We start from the raw sequence: 25,484 nt of genomic DNA on the forward strand, positions 1-25,484 counted from the left end.
TGGGAGGTAAGTAGGTCATGAGGGTGGAGCCCTCATTAATAGGATTAGTGCCCTTTTGAGTAACCAGAGAACTTACTTCCTCTCTCTCTGCCATGTGAGATTTTGCTAAGAAGATGGCCATCTGCAGACCAAGAAGCAGACCTTACCAGACACCAAATCTGTCAGCACTTTGATGTTGGATACTATAGTCTCCAGAACTGAGGCTGAGAAGCAATTATTTAAGCCACCCAGTCTATGGTGCGTTGGTTATAGAACCCTGAACTAAGACAACTGCTGAGTGGGAGTCCTAGGGTCAGCAGATCCAAACTCCCCAGGGTTCACAGCCATTGAGACAAAGTTGCTACCAATACCAAATTTTGGCTACATAAGTAATCCCTAAACATACATTATTTGTCTGGCTGCAGAAATAGAAAGAAAAGCAGTAGAGGAAGGCCAAATATAAAGAATAATGACAGCTGCCGTTATTGGCCATCACTATGCACGGGGCACTGTGCTGAGTGCTTTACACACATTCAGTTAATCCACACAATTCTATTTCTAAATCAGAAATAGAGAAACTAAGGCTCAGAGAATTGAAATAACCTGCCCAAGTTTTCACAGCTGTAAACTAATCTCTATATATGTAGTGTTAAAAAGATATCAGACCTGGGACTTCCCTGATGGTCCAGTGGTTAAGAATCCACCTGCTAATGCACAGGACACAGATTCAATCCCTGTTTTGGGAACTAAGATCCCACATGCCACAGGGCAACTAAGTCCAGGCACCCTAGAGCCCGTGTTCTACAATAAGAGAGTAGCCCCTGTTTACCCCAACTAGAGAAAGTCTGCATGTAGCAACCAAGACCCAGCATGGTCAATAATTTAAATAAACAAATTAAAAAAAGGAAGATATCAGAAACCTCAATGAGTAAAGAACCCCAGAAAATTATTAATATTTACCCATTTTAGAATTCACTAGTTGTATACAATTGAAACTAGTATTATCATCAATCAGGTATTTTTTTCTTCATATTTGCCTGTGCTATTCCAAATTGCCACGTCTCTTCCCCCAGAGTACAAAAATGCACATTAGAGCTTTAATCCATAACAAAGGGAAGTATGTCATATTACAATTTAGTTTAAACTAACCCCTGGAGTGCTGCGATTTGTCCATGTTGGATCAAAGATTCTTCCCAAGCAGTCCGATTTTATGAATTTTCCTGAGCTCTGTTAAATAGCATCCCATTAGCATCATCATGAATGAGGAGCGAGGGGTGGGCTCGGCACAAAAGCATGACCTCTTATTAGTTGCTATTCTGATACTTTATTTGTCAGCACTGATTCAATGGCAAGCAGAGAAGGCTCATAGGAGATTATGTAGAAAGACTGTGCTACACTTTTCAGCCTTTCTCAAGCCATCAGGGTAAAGAATTGACTGCAGCTTACATCCATAATTATATGTGGCAGTTTGGCTCTGTAATTAAATTCAAAATAAATCACATGCAGCAATTTGTTAAATTTAAATAATGTTACAAAAAATAAAAAGATGAGTGAATGAAATGAGCTTCTGAACTTAGGGATATGATTTGAGGAAAGACTGTCATTCAAACTAGCAGGGTTTGTGGCTGCAAAAATAAACTCAGTGACACTTAACTATGCTGAATCTAGGATGTGATGAGGCCATTAAAATCTGTGCCATTGGACTGGGTTACAAAGGAGACAACTGCAGTAAACCCTCATGTACAGGAAATTCAAAATAAGTAATGTTCATAAACTGGTTTCAGTTTATTTTCCAAATGATTAAGAATTATGCATAATATTTATGAAAATCTAGGCTGAGGTACAAAAAAGAGATTTATCCAAATCAGTGTCAGAACTAGGATAAATTAAAATAACTATGTCTAGCAATAACAGCAATACATGCTTGCTGAATTTTTTTTTTAATTAGAAAGCACTCTCATATATATTAAATAGGTACATATATCCCAAGAGAGAGTCCAGAAAAAGACTTGGTTTATGGTCCCTTTAAACTGCTCACTGTCTCCTAGGGGAGACAGGGTGGGACAGGATAAATGGGTTGTCCCCCCCTAGGGTGGGACAGGGTAAATGGGTTTGGCCTAGGGCTAGATTAGCCCAACAGAGGTGATGGACAGTAGAACAAAGGTTGATAAGGGGATTTTCCCTGGTGTCAGCACAGAAAGAACTTCAAGGCCTGGAACCTAGACATTAGGCATGGATGGTGTAGCTGAGTTATCACTCTGCGATAGAACATAGTGTGCTAGTGGCGAGATATAAAGTCCACACTTCTCTAGTTGGGTGGAATATCTGACTCTGGGAAGGCTGACAAGAGGTATTAAGCTTTAGTGTGCCTCCCAGAGATTCAAAGGAGACAATGGAAAACAACATCTATCTACTTGCATCTCTATCACATGCATAAACTTCGAATGCTTATTGATTGCTTTAGGAGAAAGTAGTAGCAAGTTTGAACCAAGTCTAAATTACTGTTCTTGCCCATCCTTGAACTTGAACCACAAATTTTGTGGTCTGTCAAATGCAGTGTAGTCAGGCATGGCCAAAACCAGTCCTCCAATAATCTGAATTATGAGTTAGGCAGTCTATTCTAAGGTTTTACTTAGAATACAAGGAAATAATTCTCCAACTTGGTGAGGGAACAACCCACCAAAGATAGGCAGCTTCTGCAGTCAGACTTTTAAAAAATTAATAGTTTTATCTAAGAAAAGTTGATAATATTTAATATATATATTTTTTGTTACAAAAGGGCTGATTCTTATTTCCCTGAACTGAAAGCAGCCTGTTCTATGGTAGATATCTACTATATCATATCTGCCATATTCTCTCCCTTAGGCCAAGTAACTCAGTCCAGCTAACACTCATGGGAAGGAGTTATACAAGGGAAAGGATATCAGAAGGCAGAGATCACTGGAGACCACCTTACAGGGTGCCCTCCATGATATCCAACCTCACTAATAATCAAAGAGACACACAATAACAAAGTACCATTTACATTGTTTTTAATTATTAAAGTTTTGAAATTATAACATCTAGCAGTTGCCAAGATGTGATAAAACATGCTTTGTTGGGAGCAAACATATATTGATACAGTGTTTTGGAAAGCAATCTATATATATGCATTAGGATCCACTAAAATATTAAAATCCTTTGAAGTCAGTAATCCTGCTCCTAAGAATCTATCCTAAGGGAAAAATTATGAAAAACAAAAGCCAAAATCTATAGGCCTGAATGTGATTATTACAGCACTTTTTATAATAGTAAAAAATTGAAGGGAATGGTAAAATAATATCCAGAAAAGAATGAATAAAAAGATGTTTACTTACTTAACAGGATATTGTATAGTCATGGTTTTTAATAGCATGAAATAACACTGTGAAATGCCTATGATTTTTTTTTCCATTTATTTTTATTAGTTGGAGGCTAACCACTTTACAACATTGCAGTGGCTTTTGTCATACATTGAAATGAATTAGCCATGAATTTACATGTATTCCCCATCCCGGTCCCCCCTCCCACCTCCCTCTCCACCCCATCCCTCTGGGTCTTCCCAGTGCACCAGGCCTGAGCACTTGTCTCATGCATCCAACCTGGGCTGGTGATCTGTTTCACCCTAGATATACATGTTTCGATGCTGTTCTCTTGAAACATCCCACCCTCGCCTTCTCCCACAGAGTCCACAAGTCTGTTCTATACATCTGAGTCTCTTTTTCTTTTTTTTGCATATAGGCTTATCGTTACCATCTTTCTAAATTCCATATATATGTGTTAGTATACTGTAATGGTCTTTATCTTTCTGGCTTACTTCGCTCTGTATAATGGGCTCCAGTTTCACCCATCTCATTAGAACTGATTCAAATGAATTCTTTTTAATGGCTGAGTAATATTCCATGGTGTATATGTACCACAGCTTCCTCATCCATTAGTCTGCTGATGGGCATCTAGGTTGCTTCCATGTCCTGGCTATTATAAACAGTGCTGCGATGAACATTGGGGTGCACGTGTCTCTTTCGGATCTGGTTTCCTCAGTGTGTATGCCTAGAAGTGGTATTGCTGGGTCATATGGCAGATCTATTTCCAGCTTTTTAAGGAATCTCCACACTGTTTTCCATACTGGCTGTACTAATTTGCATTCCGACCAACAGTGTAAGAGGGTTCCCTTTTCTCCACACCCTCTCCAGCATTTATTGCTTGTAGACTTTTGGATAGCAGCCATCCTGACTGGCGTGTAATGGTACCTCATTGTGGTTTTGATTTGCATTTCTCTGATAATGAGTGATGTTGAGCATCTTTTCATGTGTTTTTTTGCCATCCGTATGTCTTCCTTGGAGAAATGTCTGTTTAGTTCTTTGGCCCATTTTTTGATTGGGTCATTTATTTTTCTGGAATTGAGCTGCAGGAGTTGCTTGTATATTTTTGAGATTAATCCTTTGTCTGTTGCTTCATTTGCTATTATTTTCTCCCAGTCTGAGGGCTGTCTTTTCACCTTGCTTATAGTTTCCTTTGTTGTGCAAAAGCTTTTAAGTTTCATTAGGTCCCATTTATGTATTTTTGCTTTTGTTTCTAAAATTCTGGGATGTGGGTCATAGAGGATCCTGCTGTGATTTATGTCGGAGAGTGTTTTGCCTATGTTCTCCTCTAGGAGTTTGATAGTTTCTGGTCTTACATTTAGATCTTTAATCCATTTTGAGTTTATTTTTGTGTATGGTGTTAGAAAGTGTTCTAGTTTCATTCTTTTACAGGTGGTTGACCAGTTTTCCCAGCACCACTTGTTAAAGAGTTTGTCTTTTTTCCATTGTATATCCTTGCCTCCTTTGTCGAAGATAAGGTGACCACGGGTTCGTGGATTTATCTCTGAACTTTTTATAATAGTAAAAAATTGAAGGGAATGGTAAAATAATATCCAGAAAAGAATGAATAAAAAGATGTTTACTTACGTAACAGGATATTGTATAGTCATTGTTTTTAATAGCATGAAATAACACTGTGAAATGCCTATGATTTAATGTAAATTGAAAAGATAAAGATATAAAACTTTTTGTAAATTATATGTATTATCAAGTAAAATAATTTGTAAGAATAAAAGACTAATAAATTTACTGTGAAATGCTATTAATAATTGAATTTGAGTAATGGACTTATTCTGAAAGAGATGGGAATACCAGACCACCTGACCTGCCTCTTGAGAAACCTATATGTGGGTCAGGAAGCAACAGTTAGAACTGGACATGGAACAACAGACTGGTTCCAAATAGGAAAAGGAGTACGTCAAGGCTGTATATTGTCACCCTGCTTGTTTAACTTATATGCAGAGTACATCGAGAAACGCTGGGCTGGAAGAAGCACAAGATGGACTCAAGATTGCTGGGAAAAAGATCAATAACCTCAGATATGCAGATGACGCCACCCTTATGGCAGAAAGTGAAGAGGAACAAAAAAGCCTCTTGATGAAAGTAAAAGAGGAGAGTGAAAAAGTTGGCTTAAAGCTCAACATTCAGAAAACTAAGATCATGGCATGTGGTCCCATCACTTCATGGGAAATAGATGGGGAAACAGTGGAAACAGTGGCAGACTTTATTTTGGGGGGCTCCAAAATCACTGCAGATGGTGACTGCAGCCATGAAATTAAAAGACTTTCCTTGGAAGGAAAGTTATGACCAATCTAGACAGCATATTAAAAAGCAGAGACATTACTTTGCCAACAAATGCCCGTCTAGTCAAGGCTCTGGTTTTTCCAGTGGTCATGTATGGAGGTGAGAGTTGGACTATGAAGAAAGCTGAGCACTGAAGAATTGATGCTTTTGAACTGTGGTGTTGGAGAAGACTCTTGAGAGTCCCTTGGACTGCAAGGAGATCCACCCAACCCAGTCCATCCTAAAGGAGATCAGTCCTGGGTGTTCACTGGAAGGACTGATGCTGAAGCTGAAACTCCAGTACTTTGGCCACCTCATGCACAGAGTTGACTTATTGGAAAAGACCCTGATGCTGGGAAGGATTGGGAGTGGGAGGAGAAGGGGATGACCGAGGATGAGATGGCTGGATGGCATCAACGGCTCAATGGACATGAGTTTGGGTAAACTCCGGGAGTTGGTGATGGACAGGGCCTGACGTGCTGCAGTCCATGGGGTCGCAAAGAGTTGGACACGACTGAGCAACTGAACTGAACTGATCGTATGACCCAGCTTGCAATCTCATGCCTAGAGATCTACCTAAGAGAAATGAACACCAGTGTTCATAAACAAAATATTTACTTGCATGCATTTAGTAGCTTTAATCCTAATTGCAAAAACAAAAGCCCCCAAACTGAAAACAACTCACATGTTCTTCATCTAGTGAATGAATAAACAAATTATGATACATCCATATAAATGGATTACTCCTCAACAATAAAAAGGAACTACTGATACATGCAACAAAACTGATGAATTTCAGACACCCTGTGCTAAATAAATGAAGCCACATTCAAAAGGCTATATATTATATCATTTCATTTATATGGAATTCTGCAGAAGGTAAAGTTGTATGCATAGAAAACAGATCCTTGGTTGCCAGGGGCTTAGGAGTGACAAGGGTTGACTGGAAAAGAGCAGCATGGGGGGATTTTTGAGATGATGAAGCTGTACTGCATCTTGGTTCTAGTGGTGGTTACAAGACTGTATGTAACTTTGGCAAAAATTATAGACCTGTGTGCTAAAAAGAGTGGGTTTTACTCTATGTGACAAGATTAAGTGACTTTCCCAAGGTCATTAGACTAGTCTGCATTGTGTCCAATATTGAGTAGTTTTATCTCTACCTTTTTCTACCTTAGACTCTAAAGATATTTCAGGTACCAGCAAGCCAGTTCAATTCAGTTCAGATACGTTTTGTTGAGTCATGGTTCCCAGTGGCTAAGGGAAGAATGACCCTGAACAACAATGGTTTAGTGGGTTTAGAGTGCCTGGAGGAATTGATTTGGAGGTCATTTAAATGGTGTCTTCTTCCTCTTAAGGATCTCTTAACAGAAGACAATAGGCCCCAGCTGCTGCTGCGTTAGGATTTCTCCTCTAAGGAAGAAAAGGAAAACTAACTTTTTAATGAATTCTAACTGTGATACATGAAGAAATATGAGAATAAGAAATTTTACATATATTATCTCATTTTATCATCACAACAGTTTTCCAAACCAAGATATTCCCATTTTATACACAAGAAAACTGAGGCTCAAAGTGATTAATCCACTGAGAATGAACTCAAAACCCTCTGTACTTAACTGGATCCTAACTTATTTGAACACAGTTGACTCATAGACTTATTATTACCTTTTCTTTTCCATTGCAGAGTCACAAGAATTTTCTATATCCTGAATATGAAGCTACATCTATTTTGAAGGAGGAAGTAAGTGTCTTTTTCTAATTTGTGCAAAAGTGCTCATGGGGTCGCAAGAGTCGGACATGACTACAAGTGCTCATTGCCGCCACCGCTATATGGGCAGATAGTGGATCTGGAGTATTTTATTGGTGCTGACTGCCTTCACATGTCAGTGATGATGGTGCCTCTCTCTATAAACCACCCTCATCTCCTGTAGCCTACATTCCTTCTGGCTTCATGGATGAGAATTTTAACTGGTATATCTGAGAGATAGAGAAATTCTCTGGAGTCTGGGCAGGCAGGATAAGTAAGCCAGAAGGGAAGAAGCAAAGGATAAAAAAGGTAAGGAAATGAGAAGGGTAAGGGCAATGAAATAATGAACCACCAGAAACTCTCATTGTTTGTCTTATGTGTTCATTGTGTTAAAATTTCAGAGTTTGCTTCCCATAGAAAAGCTAGGTTTCTGGTTAATCAATTTGGTGAATTAACATCCAGGCCAGAGTTATCCTCTCTAACCTATTTTATCCCTATTTTTATTCCAGAAGAATAGTAGGAGTCAAATTGATGATAAACTTTGTGACTGAAAGTTTTTGTCCGCCATGTAAAGATCTGAGTTGCTTTTAGCTACAGTCTTCCAGGCAACTCTACTGGGGTTCCATCGGTCTCTATTACTGACCTGCCCCTGATGGAGTAGAACTGGACCTGAATGAAATAAGAGTAATGTTTAGGTTGAAGTTCTATCCCAAAGCCTAGAGGAAAGAATGTCTGTTGTAGTATTAGTGTGTGTGTTTGTGCTCAATAGCAGTTGTGTCTGACTCTTTGCAACCCCACGGACTGTAGCCCGCCAGGCTCCTCTGTTGGTGGAATTTTACAGGCAAGAATACTGGAGTGGGTTGCCGTGCCCTTCTCCAGGGGATTTTCTTGACCCAGGGATTGAACCTGCATCTCTTATGTCTCCTGCATTGGCAGGCAGATTCTTTACCACTGGGCCACCTGGGAAGCTTATAGTCATTAATGTTATTCACCAAATATTTCCACACTTCTTGAAATATGTTAGAAATGTCCATCCTCCCCTTTCTGGTTTGGTCTGGTCTGGTCATGTGTCTAGTCCTGTCTTATGAATTGTGAGCTGAAATCAGTTGTGGCACTTCTTGGCCCAGTATTGAATTGTCCTCTGGCTTGGGGATGGGCAGTATCAGAGACAAGCCTGCTTACAGCCTGGGTCGCTGAGTAACGACCTGGAGCAGAGCCACCTGCTGATCACGAGGGGCAAGCTGTTTTAAGCCACTGAGATACGGGGCTTGCTTGTTAACCACTACTTAATCTGTTTTGAGTGATATAATTCTTTTATGGTTTTGTGTAATATTTTCAGTTTTTGATGCTTTAGCAAGTTAAGAATTAATCATTGATGACCTATATTTCTGGTTAAACAAGGAATATTCTCACAGAGTTATATACCACTATGATACAAAATTTCATAAAGCAAAAATATGGCACTGTGTTTGAAACTGTCTAAAAATAAACTGTCAAGAATTAATTTGATAAAATACTAGTAAAGTAGAAAGACAATGAAATTAATTGTTTATCCATAAGATTAATTAAATCATCAGGCTAATTAAGCTTTTATAAGTCTCAAATACAATGTTCCCTTAAGAAAAAATTGTGTTCCTTAAAAAAAAGAAGAAAAAATATTCCTTTAAGAAAAAGAAATTTGGGGTTACAAATAAACCTTTTATATTGACTAAAACAAGTTTTCTTAACTTTATTAATCTTGATATTAACTGTCACTTTATCACTTATAATCTGGTGTGTTGGAGGCATTTTAAAAATGAAAACATAAATAAATTAAAATTTTTATTTATTTTAATTGGAGGATAATTACTTTACAGTATTGTGGTGGGTTTGGCCACACATCAACATGAATCGGCCATGGGTGTACATGTGTCCCCTCCATCCTGAACCTTCTTCCCACCTCCCTCTTCACCCTACCCCTCCAAGCTGCCCCAGAGCACTGGCTCTGGATGCCCTGCTTCATGCATCAAGCTCGCCCTGATTATCCGTTTTACATATGGTGATGTATATATTTCAATGCTATTCTCTCAGATTATTCCGCCTTCTCCTTCCCCTACTGAGTCCAAAATCTGTTCTTTACGTCTATGTCTCCTTTGCTGCCCTGTACATAGGATTGTCAGTACCATCTTTCTAGATTCCATGTATGTGCATTAATACACAGTATTTATCTTTCTCTTTCTGACTTACTGCACTCAGTATAATAGGCTCTAGGTTCATCCACCTCATTAGAACTGACTCAAATGTGTTCTTTTTTATACCTGAGTAATATTCCATTGTGTATATGTACCACAACTTCCTTAATCCATTCATCTACTGGTGTAGATCTAGGTTGCCTCCATATCCTAGCTATTGTAAATAGTACTGCAATGAACATTGGAATATATGTGTCTTTTTCAATTCTGGTTTCCTTAGGGTCATGGGATTGCTGAGTTGTATGGTGGTTTTATTCCTTGTTTTTTAAGGAATCTCCACACTGTTCTCCATGGTGGTTGTATCAGTTTGCATTCCCACCAACAGTGTAAGAGGAATCCCTTTTCTCCACACTCTATCCAGCATTTATTGTTCGTAAACGCTTTGATGATGGCCATTCTGACCGGTGTGAGATGATACCTCATTGTGGTTTTGGTTTGTATTTCTCTGGTAATGAGCGATGTTGAGCATCTTTCCATGTGTTTATTAGCCATCACAGATAGATTCTTAAATGTACAAAAGAAAAGCAAAATATTAAAATAATTAGAGCTGTGAGATTTTGTTTCTATCTTTAAAAATTAAGAGTAGGTTTTTAGGGGAAATATATTCACAGTAAGACTTCTTTTTAACTTTTTAACTTTAAATCTTGCCAGCATGTACGGTACTACTTTGAAGCTGTTCATCATCCTTGAATACATTTTTATTTTTTATCTTATATGTCCTTAAGTAAACAGGGGTATGTATGTTTCTCTTAGACAACAAGAATATCTTGATATTCAAATTAAAAGACCCCACGGAGAAAGTCCTTAAACATTTACACATATTCTCAGAGCAGTGTGGATCCTGCTTTTCACTGACTTGCTGTGTTTCATTGATTCTAAGATACTTCTTAAAATTTTTATTTTAACATTTACTATTTTCCACTAAATTGTGGAACTATCATTCTGATATTTAATATTTTGTATCTTGGATTAACACAATTTTTATTTCCTTAAAGGCAACTTAATTCTTCTATCTAAATACTTCTCTAATTTTTATGTTTTATATTTAGCAAATACTTTTATTGTCTTCTTTTACTATTATTTATTTTTGGTTGCACTGAGTCTTTGTTGCTGTTCATGGGCTTTGTCTAGTTGTGATGAGGAGGGCTACTCTTTGTTGCAGTGCTCAGGCTTCTTATTGTGGTGGCTTCTCTTGTTGCAGAGCACAGGCACTAGAGCATGCAGGCTTCCGTAGTTGTGGCTCCCAGGTCCTAAGCTCATGGGCTCAGTAGTTGTGGAGCTTGGACTTTGTTGTTCCACGGCATGTGGAATCTTCCCAGACCAGGGATCAAAACCGTGTCCCTTGCATTGCCAGGCAGGTTCTTATCCACTGTGCCACCAAGAAAGTCCAATATTTAGCAAAACACTCCAAAATAGAGTAGCTTAAAGATGCAATGAATTATTATTTGTCAAGATCCATGGGGCAGGTAGACAGTTTCTTTGCTGGTTTCTTGTGGCATTGTTGCACAACTGCAATCAATTGGATGGTGAGCTGGACTGAAAGATGCACAATGACCTTACTGGTATGTCTGGAAGTTGGTCCTGGCTGTCAGCTGTGGAGTCTCAGTTTTCCTCCATGTGGCCTCTTATTCCCCTATTAGATTAGACTGAATTCTTCTCATAGCTGGGTTTCCTCTTAAGGCCTAGGCTCTAGAACTCACAAAGCATCACTTCCATCATGTTCTGTTGGTCATTATAAGATACACCCAGGTTGAAGGGGGATGGAAACTGTTGAGACAGTTGAAGAAATATGAATATGGTCTGGATATCAGATTTACTAAGGTAGCATTAATCTTATTAAATGTGATGATGGAATTGTGGTCACCTTTTTTAAACAAAGAAGAAAAAAGGACTATCAGATATACTCACTCAAGTAGGAGACTTCCCATTAAAATTAATGCACAGCAGAAGACAATGGAATAACATCTTTTAAATGTTGAAAGGAAAGAAATTGTCTTGTTAAATTGTATACATTAAATATGTACAGTTTTTTGTAATGATAATTATAGTGCAATAAAGTAGTTTAGAAAAAAGAATAAAAAAAAGTAGTTTAGAGATTATCAACCTGTAATTACATATAAAAAAATTCTTCAAAAAAGAAAGCAAAATAAAACATTTTCAGACCAATTTAAAAAAATGACAGATGCTATTGCCAGCAGACTTGCACTCCAAAGAATGTTAAAACAATTTCTTCATACTGAAGGAAAATAATACCAGATGGAAAATAAGATCTACACGAGAATAGAGACTGCTATAAATGGTAATGATAAGAGTATATATAAAAGATAATTTCCCTGGTTTAAAATGTTATTTTTAAATAATAGACTATTTAGTTATAATATATAGAAGTAAAATGTATGACAATAGCAGAAATAGCATAAAGAAAAATTGAATTATATTATTGTAAGTTCTTTACATTATGTATGACATATTATAATATTTGAAAGTAAACTATGGTAAGATAAATATGCATTATAAATGCTATTATTTATAAGTTATGAACTTTAGGGAAACCATTTATAAAGAATTAAAGTAGATGAAACAATGTGATTTTAAAATGAAATACTTAAAAATACTCAACTACCAAAAGAAAGCTGAAAAAAGGGGGAAAAAGAACATAGAATAGAGAGAACAAATATTAGATTAATAGCAGTCTTGTAAAATTAAACCAAATATGTTAAAAACTTACTTCAAATAGATATGGTCTAAACACCCCTGGTGGTGCAGTTGGTAAAGAATCTGCCTACCATTCAGGAGACTTGGATTCAATCCCTGGTCAGGAAGATGCCCTGGAGAAGGAAATGGCAACCCACTTCAGTATTCTTGCCTGAAAAATCCCATGGACAGAGGAATCTGGCAGGCTATAGTCATGAAGTTACGAGTCAGACATGACTTAGAGACTAAACAGCAAGACAACATCCCCATAAGAAGGCAGAAGTCATCAGTCCAGATGAAAAAGCAAGAGCTAACTACATGCTATCTACAAGAAAAAGATTTATATAAAGTCAAAAATAGATCAAAAGTAAAAAAAAAAAAATGGGGCTCTGCTTCTTATCATGGCAAAGTAGTTTCTATTTAACCAATCTTCCACAGATAACTATAAATTCTAGACAAAATATAAAAACAACTACCTAAGCATCCCAGAGAGTAACAAAAGCAGGCAGAATCTAGAAGGAAGTCAACATTTGGAAGAAGAGAACATCACTGGAGGAGTTCAGACTCTTATGGTTTTTTTTTTCTTAAAGAGAGGCCACAGTGGAAAATAAAACTCAGAAGCCCACAGAGCCTCTACAAGGAATAATTCACAGTGGATGAAATCCAACATTACTATGTAGAAAAAAGAAAATGAGACTCATACACAAAAGATAGGAGTGGATACTAACCCTAGGAAGACACAAATGTTGCAATTAGCAGACAAGGATTTTAAAGCAACTTTTATAACTATGCTCAGGGATGTATGCTTATAACATATGAATATGCTTGTAATAAATGAATTTGCCTGTAATAAATGAACAAGTAGAAACTTCAAATAAGAGTCAAACAGCAAGGCAGCAGCTTGAGCACATGGTAAGGTTGTGGGGCTTATGGACAAAGTGAGCTGGAAAGCTCTGGAGCAGAGGGAGTCCAGGCCAAGTGTTAAGTTTAGCTCATGATGCTTATTATCAGAGTCAATAATTTGCAATTTCAGGTTCACCTGATGCAGTCCTGTCCTCTTCATCCAATTTCTTAAGACTCCTCTCTGCTTATGAACCTCTCAAAAACCTTAATATTCTAAGATCTAATTATTAAACCTTATGGGATAAATTGAGTCATTATTACAGAAATGTCAAGATAACGTTGCTGCTGTTTCAAGGTTCAACAGTGGGTCTCTTTTCCACTAAAAGGTGTGGTAATAACTAGAATACCAGGACTGTGCTTCTAAGGCTTGTGCCTTTAACTCTTACATATAATCACACTGATTGTGACAAGAGAAGGATCTATGAGCTTGGCTATAAAATGTCTGAGATTATTTTCTGCTGCTACAGGCACCAGAATGATAATTTTCAATAGTTGACCAACCCAATGCCTTGTGAAGTTAAGCAACTTCTGTTGGATATTTTGCAGCCTCAGCAGCATGGAAGATGCTGACTAAATAGGTATCAAATTGATTTCATCTTTGAATAGAACTTTCCCTGAGTTCTCTGATCAAGCACTGCATACCCTGCAAAAAATAATGAATGGTATCATTGCACCTAAGCATTTACCATAGCAACCAATCTGTTAGATATGATCATGTATGAGAGGAACTTCTTTCTCCTTCTTGAAGACATGTTGGAAAATAGCAGCTAGCCGTAGAACAAGGGATCATCATGGAATTATTAATGGCTATACTCATTGTGTTGGAAAGAAATCTTCAGCCTGATTTCCAAGACAAAAGGTAAATAGACAAACTAGTAAAAGAAGCATTTTGCTGATTTCAAAACTTTGAGATTCAACTAAAGGATATCAGAAAAAAATATGGTATGGTTTCCTTTTACAGCACTCTCCCTAATCCCCTGGAACAATGAGGAACATATTATTAGCTATTTAACAAGGTGAAAATCTTTTGGTCATGTCCGACTCTTTGCAGCCTCATGGACTGTAGCCCGCCAGGCTCCTCTGTCCATGGGATTTCCCAGGCAAGAATACCAGAGTGGGTTGCCATTTCCTTCTTCAGGGGATCTTCCCAGCCCAGGGATCGAACCCAGGTCTCCTGCATTGCAGGCAGATTCTTTACCATCTGAATCAGGCTTCCCAGGTTCTGCTGGAGGGAGAAGTCAAGCCAAGCAATAATGACCTGTATTTGCTTAGCTAGTGGGACAAGTAGAAGAAACTCTGTTGAGACAGTTTGTCAAGAAGTATGTTATTTTGTTGAAACTTAATCAAGGCATCCATAAATTAATGCACTGATTATGCTGGTAAGGTGTTTGCCACTCTGTTGTCAGAGTGGTTGGACCTCTTGAATGCTATAACCAATCTAATGGTAAGAAACAACATTATTCAAGAGTAAATATTTTGATAGTCATGCCAGAAGCAATAATAACCTTCACTGAATGACAGAAAAAATTTTTAAATGAAAAGTTCGCTTCTGCCTGTTTCATGATCTAATAGAGCATGAAGACAAATCTTTGTGTTATTTGCTCACTTATTGTCTCACAGGTCACTGAGGCTCTGGTTTTTTTTTTTTAAGTGAGATCTTTTTTTTTTTTAAAGAGAGATCTTTTTTTCCTCTGCTTTTCAGATTGTATAATTTCTATTGATCTGTTTTCAAGTTCTTTGTCCCTTTCTTCTTCTGTCTCCAATCTTCTCTTCAGCTCATCCAGTGACTATTTTTCTCATTGCATATATTGTAGCTCTTTAGTTTCAGGATTTTCATTTGACTTATAAAATAGCTTTCATTTCCCTAAAGTTCCCTATTTTGTTTTATAGTTATTATTAAAATATTTTCATTTGTTTTTTAATATATACATATGTATTATTATATATATTTATCTTTTTAAATGTACTTTTCTGCAAATTTCAACATCTTGGTCATATAGAATTCTATCAACTGCTTTCTCTTTTGACCTTGGAAACTATCTCCGATGTCTTCACATGCCTAGCAGTTTTCTATTACAGTCTGGCTATTATGAATAATACATCTTAAAGTCTTGGGTTTCTGGATTCCTTTGTCTTTCTGCTAATCTTGCTTGAAGAGTATTAGTTTTTGTTCTACCAGGAAGTTAAGTTAAAAGCTGATCCTCTTTGAACTTGTTGAGGATTGGTTTACACTTTATAGGCATGTTTATTCACCCCTTTCTTTGCAGCCAAAGGTGGAGAAGCGCTATACAGTCAGCAAAGCAAAACCGGGAGCTGACTGTGGCTCAGATCGTGAACTCCTTATTGCCAAATTCAGACTGAAATTGAAGAAAGTAGGGAAAACCACTAGATCATTCAGGTGTGACCTAAATCAAATCCCTTATGATTATACAGTGGAAGTGACAAATAGATTCAAGGGACTAGATCTGATAGATAGAGTGCCTGATGAACTATGGACAAACTTAACATTGTACAAGAGGCAGTCATCAAGACCATCCCTAAGAAAAAGAAATGCAAAAAGGCAAAATGGTTGTCTGAGGAGGCCTTATAAATAGCTGAGAAAAGAAGAGAAGCAAAGGGCAAAGGAGAAAAGGAGAGATATATCCATCTGAATGCAGAGTTCCAAAGAATAGCAGGGAGAGATAAGAAAGCCTTCATAAGTCATCCATGCAAAGAAATAGAGGAAAACAATAGAATGGGAAAGATGAGAGATATTTCAAGAAAATTAGAGATACCAAGGGAACATTTCATGCAAAGATGGGCACAATCAAAGACAGAAACAGAAGCAGAAGGTATTAAGAAGATGTGGCAAGAATACACAGAAGAACTATACAGAAAAGATCTTCATGACCCAGATAACTACGATGGTGTGCTCGCTCACCTAGAGCCAGACATCCTGGAATGCAATGTCAAGTGTGCCTGAGGAGGCATCACTATGAACAAAGCTAGTGGAGGTGATAGAATTCCAGCTGAGCTATTTCAAATCCTAAAAGATGATGCTGTGAAAGTGCTGCACTCAGTATGCCAGCAAATTTGGAAAACTCAGCAGTGGCCACCAGGACTGGAAAAGGTCAGTTTTCATTCCAGTCCCAAAGAAGGGCAATGCCAAAGAATGTTCAAACTACTGCACAATTGCACTCATCTCACATGCTAGCAAAGTGATGCTCAAAATTCTCCAAGCCAGTCTTCAACAGTACGTGAACTGTGAACTTCCAGATGTTCAAGCTGGATTTAAAAAGGCAGAGGGACCAGAGATAAATTGCCAACATCCATTAGATCATAGAAAAAGAAAGAGAATTCCAGAAAAACATCTACTTCTGCTTATTAATTACACCAAAGCCTTTGACTGTGTAGATCAGAACAAACTGTGGAAAAAATCTTTAAGAGATGGGAATACCAGACCACCTGACTTCCCTCCTAAGAAATCTGTATGCTGCAGGTCAAGAAGCAACAGTTAACATCAGACATGGAACAACAGACTGGTTCCAAATTGGGAGAGGAGTATGTCAAGGCTGTATATTGTCACCCTGCTTATTTAACTTATATGCAGAGTACATCATGAGAAACGCTGGGCTGGAAGAAGCACAAGCTGGAATCAAGATTGCTGGAAGAAATATCAATAACCTCAGATATGCAGATGACACCACCCTTATGGCAGAAAGTGAAGAGGAACTGAAGAGCCTCTTGATGAAAGTGAAAGAGAAGAGTGAAAAAGTTGGCTTAAAATTCAACATTCAGAAAACTAAGATCATAGCATCCACTTCCATCACTTCATGGCAAATAGATGGGGAAACAATGGAAACAGTGACAGACTTTATTTGGGGGGGCTCCAAAATCACTGCAAATGGTGACTGCAGCCATGAAATTAAAAGACGCTTGCTCTTTGGAAGAAAAGCTATGAGCAACCTAGTGAAGTGAAGTCGCTTAGTCTTGTCCGACTCTGCGATCCTATTGACTGTAGTCTACCAGGCTTCTCCGTCCATGAAATTTTTCAAGCAAGAGTACTGGAGTGGGTTGCCATTTCCTTCTCCAGGGGATCTTCCCAAGTCAGGGATCGAACTCAGGTCTCCTGCATTGTAGGCAGATGCTTTACCATCTGAGCCACTAACATTAAAAAGCAGAGACACTACTTTGCCAACAAAGGTCCATCTAGGCAAAGCTGTGGTTTTTCCAGTAGTCATGTATGGTTGTGAGAGTTGAACTATAAAGAAAGCTGAGTGCTGAAGAATTGATACTTTTGAACTGTGGTGTTGGAGAAGACTCTTGAGAGTCCCTTGGACTGCAAAGAGATCCAACCAGTCTATCCTAAAGGAAATCAGTCCTGAATATTCATTGGAAAGACTGATGCTGAAGTTCCAATACTTTGGCCACTTGATGTGAAGAATTGACTCATTGGAAAAGACCTTGATGCTAGGAATTATTGAAGGTGGGAGGAAAAGGAGACAATAGAGGATGAGATGGTTGGATGGCATCACTGACTTGATGGACAAGAGTTTGAGTAAGCTCCAGGAGTTGGTGAAGGACAGGGAAGCTTGGCGTGCTGCAGTCCATGGGGTCACAAAGAGTTGAACACACTGAGTGACTGAACGCTACCTTGGTGTGTGCATGTGTGTTAAGTTGCGTCATTGTGTCTGACTCTTTGCGACCCCATGGACTGTAGCCTGCCAGGCTCCTCTGTCCATGGGATTTCTTAGGCAAGAATTCTGGAGTGGGTTGCCATTTCCTTCCTCAAGGGATTTTCTCAACCCAGAAGTCAAACCCACATCTCTTATGTCTCCTGGATTGGCAGGCATGTTCTTTACCAGTAGCGCCACCTGTTAAGGCCAGTCTTTTAGTGCTGTGACATTGCCTTTTTTTCCAAGGCAAGCGTTCCTTTGATAGAAAGCCGGAGGTGTCCATTAATCTATTTAACTTGTTGAGAACCAACCTCCAAACGCTCCTGCTTTTACATTCTTTCCAGGTACTATTTTCTGCTCAGCTCCTAGGAATCTCTCCCATGCATCAGCATTTGGAGAATTAGGTTGTGATTTGAATAGCATTTAAATGCAAATTGTGGTCTTTCCTCTCCATACCCCAAATCCTCTGCAAGGTTCCTCTGTCCTGAAATTTCTCTAAGTAATTTTCCAGATGTTTTTGCAGCCTCTAACTTCATCCTCTAATACCTCAATCTGAAAACACTGGGCTTTTCAGCCCTGTGTGTGATCTGAGTAGTGCTCAGTAAAATAGGCTGGTAAACTTATTTTCATGCAGGGAGTGGTTCCATTAAGGACTGGAACCCCCTTCAGTTTCTGCCTGCTTTTGATCACTTTCCAATGCTTTCAAATATAACTACATGTGTGTATCTGTGTGTGTGTGTCAAGAGTTTATTATTGTTATCTGAGACTTAGTCTGATTAAGCTACTTTCCATTACCAGAATCAGAACTCCTATTCAAGAATATACACTTAAACAAGCTTTTAAGATGATTACTTTATACTGTAACATTTGGGAGCTGCTCTCTTAGATAAACTTCTGTGTTTAACTTTATCCTTTAAAAAGTCATCTTCACTGCCAAAAAGAATTTAAACTCCTTAGGTACATTAGTCACACTCCTTTTAATGGTGAAAGTAAAGTCCTACAAACATAACTGTGCTCTTCCCCACAATGTGTTCCTTGTTACTACATTTTCCCAAAGGGACTGGAACCTGTTTGTTAAAAAGCAGAGAGCATGGTGGGAGAGTGGGAAGAATACAATGTGGTCCTTGGTTGTTAGGTTTTAAATGTGATAATGCTTATGGTGCAAGCATCAAGTCACTTCAGTCATGTCCAACTCTTTGCAACCCTATGGACTGTAGCCCGCCAGGCTCCTCTGTCCATGGGATTCTCTAGGCAAGAATACTAGAGTGGGTTGCCATGACTTCCTCCAGGGGATCTTCCTGACCCAGGGATTGATCCCATGTAATGCCTATGATATAGTCATAAGGGATTTGATTTAGGTCATACCTGAATGGTCTAGTGGTTTTCCCTACTTTCTTCAATTTAAGTCTGAATTTGGCAATAAGGAGTTCATGATCTGAGCCACAGTCAGCTCCCAGTCTTGTCTTTGCTGACTATATAGAGCTTCTCCATCTTTGGCTGCAAAGAATATAATCAATCTGATTTCAGTGTTGACCATCTGGTGATGCCCATATGTAGAGTCTTGTCTTGTGTTGTTTGAAGAGGGTGTTTGCTATGACCAGCATGTTCTCTTGGCAAAACTCTATTAGCCTTTGTCCTGCTTCATTCCGTACTCCAAGGCCAAATTTGACTGTTACTCCAGGCATTTCTTGACTTCCTACTTTTGCATTCCAGTCCCCTATAATGAAAAGGACGTCTTTTTTGGGTGTTAGTTCTAAAAGGTCTTGTAGGTCTTCATAGAACCATTCAAGAAGCTTCAGCTTCTTTAGCATTACTGGTTGGGGCATAGGCTTGGATTAACGTGATAGTGAATGGTTTGCCTTTGAAACGAAAAGAGATCATTCTGTCGTTTTTGAGATTGCATCCAAGTACTGCATTTCGGACTCTTTTGTTGACCATAATGGCTACTCCATTTCTTCTAAGGGATACCTGCCCACAGTAGTAGATATAATGGTCATCTGAGTTAAATTCACCCATTCCAGTCCATCTTAGTTCGCTGATTCCTAGAATGTCAGCATTCACTCTTGCCATCTCTTGTTTGACCTCTTCCAATTTGCCTTGATTCATGGACCTAACATTCCAGGTTCCCATGCAATATTGCTCTTTACAGCATCAGACCTTGCTTCTATCACCAGTCACATCCACAACTGGGTATTGTTTTTGCTTTGGCTCCATCCCTTCATTCTTTCTGAAGTTATTTCTCCACTGATCTCCAGTAGCATATTGGGCACCTACTGACCTGGGGAGTTCCTCTTTCAGTATCCTATCATTTTGCCTTTTCATACTATTCACGGGGTTCTCAAGGCAAGAATACTGAAGTGGTTTGCCATTCCCTTCTCCAGTGGACCACATTCTGTCAGACTATACAGTGGAAGTGAGAAACAGATTTGAGGGACTAGATCTGATAGGCAGAGTGCCTGATGAACTATGAATGAAGGTTCATGACATTGTACAGGAGATAGGGATCAAGACCATCTCCATGGAAAAGAAATGCAAAAAGGCAAAATGGTTGTCTGAGGAGGCCTTACAAATAGCTGTGAAAAGAAGAGAAGTGAAAAGCAAAGGAGAAAAGGAAAGATATTCCCATTTGAATGCAGAGTTCCAAAGAATAGCAAGGAGAGATAAGAAAGCCTTCCTCAGTGATCAATGCAAAGAAATAGAGGAAAACAACAGAATGGGAAAGACTAGAGATCTCTTCAAGAAAATTAGAGATACCAAAGGAACATTTCATGCAAAGATGGGTTCGATAAAGGACAGAAATGGTATGGACCTAAGAGAAGCAGAAGATATTAAGAAGAGGTGGCAAGAATACACAGAAGGACTGTACAAAAAAGATCCTCACGACCCAGATAATCACAATGGTATGATCACTCACCTATAGACAGACATCCTGGAATGTGAAGTCAGGTGGGCCTTAGAAAGCATCCCTATGAACAAAGCTAGTGGAGGTGATGGAATTCCAGTTGAGCTATTTCAAATCCTGAAAGATGACACTGTGAAAGTGTTGCACTCAATATTTCAACAAATTTGGAAAACTCAGCAGTGGCCACAGGACTGGAAAAGGTCAGTTTTCATTCCAATCCCAAAGAAAGGTAATCCCAAAGAATGCTCAAACTACTGTACAATTGCACTCATCTCACATGCTAGTAAAATAATGCTCAAAATTCTCCAAGCCAGGCTTTAGCAATACGTGAACTGTGAACTTCCAGATGTTCAAGCTGGTTTTAGAAAAGGCAGAGGAACCAGAGATCAAATTGCCAACATCTGCCGGATCATCGAAAAAGCAAGAGAGTTCCAGAAAAACATCTATTTCTGCTTTATTGACTATGCCAAAGCCTTTGACTATGTGGATCACAATAAACTGTGGAAAATTCTGAAAGAGATGGGAATACCAGATCACCTGACCCACCTCTTGAGAAACCTATATGCAGGTCAGGAAGCAACAGTTAGAACTGGACATGGAACAACAGACTGGTTTCAAATAGGAAAAGGAGTACATCAAGGCTGTATGTTGCCACCCTGCTTATTTAACTTATATGCAGAGTACATCATGAGAAACGCTGGACTGGAAGAAGCACAAGCTGGAATCAAGATTGCTCAGAGAAATATCAATAACCTCAGATATGCAGATGACACCACCCTTATGGCAGAAAATGAAGAAGAACTAAAGAGCCTCTTGATGAAAGTGAAAGAGGAGAGTGAAAAAGTTGACTTAAAGGTCAACATTCAGAAAACTAAGATCATGGCATCTGGTCCCATCACTTCATCGCAAATAGATGGGGAAACAGTGGAAACAGTGGCAGACTTTATTTTTGGGGGGGCTCCAAAATCACTGCAGATGGTGACTGCAGCCATGCAATTAAAAGACACTCCTTGGAAGGAAAGTTATAACCACCCTAGATAGCATATTAAAAAGCAGAGACATTATTTTGCTAACAAAGGTCTGTCTAGTCAAGGCTCTGGTTTTTCCAGTGGTCATGTATGGAGGTGAGAGTTGGACTGTGAAGAAAGTTGAGCACCGAAGAATTGATGCTTTTGGAGTGTGGTGTTGGAGAAGACTCTTGAGAGTCCCTTGGACTGCAAGGAGATCCAACCAGTCCATCCTAAAGGAGATCAGTCCTGGGTGTTCATTGGTAGGACTGAAGCACTGAAGTTGAAGCTGAAACTCCAATACTTTGGCCACCTCATGTGAAGAGTTGACTCATTGGAGAAGACCCTGATGCTGGGAGGGATTGGCAGCAGGAGGAGAAGGGGATGACAGAGGATGAGATGGCTGGATGGCATCACCGACTCGATGGACATGAGTTTGAGTAAACTCCGGGAGTTGGTGATGGACAGGGAGGCCTGGCATGCTGCGATTCATGGGGTCCGATTCATTCATCAGACACAACTGAGCGACTGAACTGACTGACTGACTAATGCCTATGGTACAGGTCCAATAATATCAAAATTGCCCTAGAAAATCTTATAAAATGGTGACAAAAATTTGTGTATGTAACTTGATACAATAATTTTTGTGCACATTAAAATTTGAGAACTACTGAGCTAGACAAAAAGGATAATTTGAAAAAATTATCTAACCAATGAGTGGACATTCAAATGATCCTGCTATCAAAATAACTACAAAATTAGGAGATATAAATGGAGGGGCAGTAGAGAATTCTTAAAACTTCCTATTTGTCTGGGCTGTGACTTCTCTTGTGTTTTAGTCTGTAAAGTGAAGTGAAGTGAAAGTCACTCACCGTGTCCAATCTTTGCAACCCTTTGGAATTCTCCAGGCAAGAACACTGGAGTGCATTGCCTTTCCCTTCTCCAGGGGATCTTCTGAACCCAGGGATCAAACCCAGGTCTCCGCATTGCAGGCGGATTCTTTACCAGCTGGGCCACAAGGGAAGCCCAAGAACACTGTGGTGGACAGCCTTTCCCTTCTCCAGGGAATCTTCCCAACCCAGGAATCAAACTGGGGTCTCCTACATTGCAGGCGGATTCTTTACCAACTGAGCTTTCCGGGAAGCCCTTTAGGCTGTGACATGCTGGCAATCAATCAGCTCTGCTACTTACTAGCTATATAATCTTCAGCAATTCACTTAACCTTTCTGAACCTTGGTTTCCTCATCTATAAAAATTGGGAACCGTTCTCTTGGAATATGAATGCCAAATTACCCAGAACATTTCTTAGGATATTTCAGAAGGAGAGGGTCCAGGACTTTCTATTTATCTAAGAGTATTCTGCAAGCTTTGTTCTCAAAAGATGCAGGCAAACTCATTTCTGATTGGTTTAGATTCAATCTATATTCTCCCCAAACTTAAAAAATTTGGTTTTATTTAGTTCTTTCTTTTTGGCTGCACTGGGTCTTTGTTGTCGCACACGGGTTTTCTCTAGTTGTAGCAAGCAGGGGCTGCTTTCCAGCTGTGGTGCTTGGGCTTCTTGTTGCAGTGGCGCCACTTGTTTCAGCGCACGGGCTCTAGGGCATGAGAGCTTCAGTAGCTGCGGTACGTGGCTTCAGTAGTTGAGGCTCCTGGGCTCTAGAGCACAGGCTCAGTAGTTGGGTCACAAGGGGCTTAGTTGCTCCATGGCATGTGGGATCTTCCCAGATCAGGGATCAAACCTGTGTCTCCTGCACTGGCAGATGGACTCCTCACCACTGAACCACCAGGGAAGCCCCAATACTTTGTTTTTAAAGGGAGCAACTTAAACACATGGTAACTTTTTGCAAACTTAGAGTTTCCTGCTCACTCTCCCAGAAGAATGCAACTTGATGGATGATTTATAAGAGACCTTGGGCAACAGAAGAATAACCATGATCATGACAATTACATCCTGGAAAAGGCTTCAAATAACGATTATAGAATGTCTAGCTCTGATATATACCACCTCCTATTCTGGAAGCAGTCAGGGGCAGGTCTATCATTTCCATATAGGATACAGTGAGAGAGAACAATCCTGTGTGCCTTCAGGCAGATGGGAGGCAGGGCCATGGGACTATACTTACACAAGGTAATAAAAATCAACTTCGCCATAGCAAAAGCTGGAAGGAGTTTTTAGAGATTGCTGGGAAATAGGTGAGGCTCTGCCAAGGCTTCTCACTTTGTGCTGTCCTTGGAAACAATGGAAGCCAGAAAATTGGAGCAACATCTTTAAAATATTGCAAGAAAAAAATACTGCACACCTATAATTCTACACCCAATGAAAATATCTTCGGAAAATGGAGATTAAAATAAAGACATTTTCAGATATGCAGAAGCTGAAAGAATTTATCACCATCAGACCTGCACTACAAAATACTTAAATTATTCATGCAGAAGGGAAATAATACCAGGTGGAAGTACGGATCTACTGAAGAGCACCCGAAATAGTAACTATATGTGAAATAGGAAAGTCTTTTTCCCTTTTTATTTAAACCTCATTAAAAGATAATGGATTGTGTAAAACAAAGGCAATAAACATTTACTGTGGAGATTATGATATACTTAGAAGTAAAACATATGATGACAACAGCGTAAAGGCTAGAAAGCGAAGGGCTGGAAGTATGCATTTGTGAGGTTCTTATACTACACATAAAGTGGTATATCATTTGAAAATAAACTGCAGTAAGTTAAATCTTAAATCAGCTACTGAAATAACACAACAAAAATTATGGCTAAGAAAGCCAAAAGAAGGAGATAAAATGGAATCATAGAGAATACTCATTTAATCCAAAAGAAGACCAAAAGAGGGAAAGGGGAACAAAGGAGCAGTCTCAGATAAAATACAAACAGTAAGATGGTCAATTTAGCCCCAACAATAGCGATAATCACATTAAATGCAATTGCTCTAAATACGGCAATTAAAGGCAAAAATTGTGGAGTTGGACTAAAAGGAAGACTCAACTATATGCTGCTGACAAGAAACCACATAACTATAAAGGCTAAAAGTAAAAGAAGGATAATAGATATATGATGCTAATACTAATAAAAGTATAGTATCAGAAAAAGAAGAGATCAGAACATGGAATAATACCAGAGATTTAAAACATTCATTTCATAGGGTTAAAATGTTGAATTCAAGAGGACATAACAATCCAAAATCCAAATTTTTATGAACCTAATAACACAGCTTCAAAATACATGAAGCAAGAGCTGATAGACCTGTAAGGAGAAAACCCAATTTTATAGTTGAAGATTTCAATATTGCTCTCTTAATAATTGATAGAACAAGTAGCTGGAATAACAGTAAGAACACAGAAGATTTAAATAATACTATGAAGCAAATTGACCTAATTGACTTTTATAGAACACTCTACTCACCTTTAACACAGTAAACATTCCTTTCAAATGTACTCATAGATTTACCAAGAGAAACCATATTCTGAGCCATTAAATGTCTCAATAAAAACAATTTGAGTCACACAAAGGAAGTACACTACTTTGATCACAGTCAAATCAAGAGTACACAGAATCACAGCATATTATAAGAGAAATCAGCAAGAGCAAGATCGCTGGGAAATCCTCAAATGTTTGGACATTAAAGAACATTAATCTACGTAACCCAAGAGTCAAAGAAGGGTTCAAAACAGAAATTGGAAAATATTTT

The 25,484-nt window shown here is 38.8% G+C and overlaps 1 non-coding gene across 1 annotated transcript in view; it reads left to right on the top strand.

Moving 5' to 3' along the window:
* The window catches only part of LOC110152797 (uncharacterized), a 109,900-nt gene that overhangs the window by 23,728 nt on the left and 60,688 nt on the right, over nt 1–25,484 (top strand). Inside the window, exon 2 of the transcript XR_011491808.1 lies at nt 7,327–7,383. This is a non-coding gene — a transcript (uncharacterized protein). The remainder of the gene's footprint in view (nt 1–7,326; nt 7,384–25,484) is intronic.

The sequence above is a fragment of the Odocoileus virginianus genome, chromosome 16 (assembly GCF_023699985.2).
Source record: "Odocoileus virginianus isolate 20LAN1187 ecotype Illinois chromosome 16, Ovbor_1.2, whole genome shotgun sequence".
NCBI classification, from domain to species: Eukaryota; Metazoa; Chordata; class Mammalia; order Artiodactyla; family Cervidae; genus Odocoileus; species Odocoileus virginianus.